Below are 1,198 nucleotides of genomic sequence, written 5' to 3'. Positions count from 1 at the left end.
GTCATCCAACACATGGGAAAGGATGACACCTGTTACGTACAAGCCAATCCTGGCTCTGTCCAGTTGGGGGAGCTCCTGGCCTTGCTAAAAATCCTCCAAGTCTGCCAGATTGAGCCGCTCAATATATTCTCCAACAGCCAGTATGTGGTTCAGGCCCTCAGATGTCTTTCCCATTGCTTGGGTGAAAGGCCACAAGGATCCCATCACTGAAACCATGAGAGCTCTCAAGATTATCTTAGATAACAGACAATGTCCCTGGCACATCTCCCACATAAGATCAAACACCAAGCTCCCTGGGATTTTGGTGAAGGGAAATGACAAAGTAGATAAACTTATCATGTCTGTAGAGATTCCCCTACTATAACAAGCCAGAGCCTTATACCAACAACTTCACCTTTCTCCTCACAGTCTGCGCAGCCTTCTACCCGACCTACCCATCTCTCAATGCAAACATCTGACCAGATCTTATGTTACATGTGCACCTGTTGCTCCCTTAGGCCCCCTCAATCGATATGGAGTTAACCCACATGGTCTCCTACCCAATGCCCTCTGGCAAATGGACATCACCCATTATAACTCCTTTGGTAATCTTAAATATGTCCATGTCATCATTGACACTTACTCCTCCTTTGTTTTCACCATCACTCAAACCGGTGAAAAGGCCTCAGATGCCATTAAGGTGGTCAAATCAGCAATGCTGGTAATGGGAGCTCCATGGACCTAAAAACTGATAATGGGCCAGCTTACACTTCTCTACAATTACAATCATTCCTGTCAACATGGAAAATTAGTCACTCCCTTGGCATCCCTTATAATCCACAGGGACAGGCCATTGTGGAGTGGGCCAATAGGACCCTCAAAGAAACATTACAAAAATTTGCTACCCCTGAGTCTAAAAGGGACCCGCACCTGGCTCTAATTAAAGCTCTATTCAGCATTAATTTCCTGTCCTTCTATGAAAATGGGTTGAGCCCAGCCTACAAACACTGGCTACCATACCTAGGCCTACAACCCCACCACTAGTGAGATAGAAAGACCCTGTAACATGTCAATGGCGACCGCCTGCCCCCTTGTTAACAAGAGGGCAAGGCTATGCTTGTGTGTTTCCTCAGACAGAAACAAAGCCAATATGGGCTCCAGTGAGAGATGTGAAACCAGCAACGGATCAACAGGACCCCCAGGACCTAGAGAGCTCACC

The sequence above is a fragment of the Nannospalax galili genome, unplaced genomic scaffold (assembly GCF_000622305.1).
Source record: "Nannospalax galili isolate Female #2095 unplaced genomic scaffold, S.galili_v1.0 scaffold604, whole genome shotgun sequence".
NCBI lineage: Eukaryota > Metazoa > Chordata > Mammalia > Rodentia > Spalacidae > Nannospalax > Nannospalax galili.
This window is presented reverse-complemented; position numbering follows the sequence as displayed.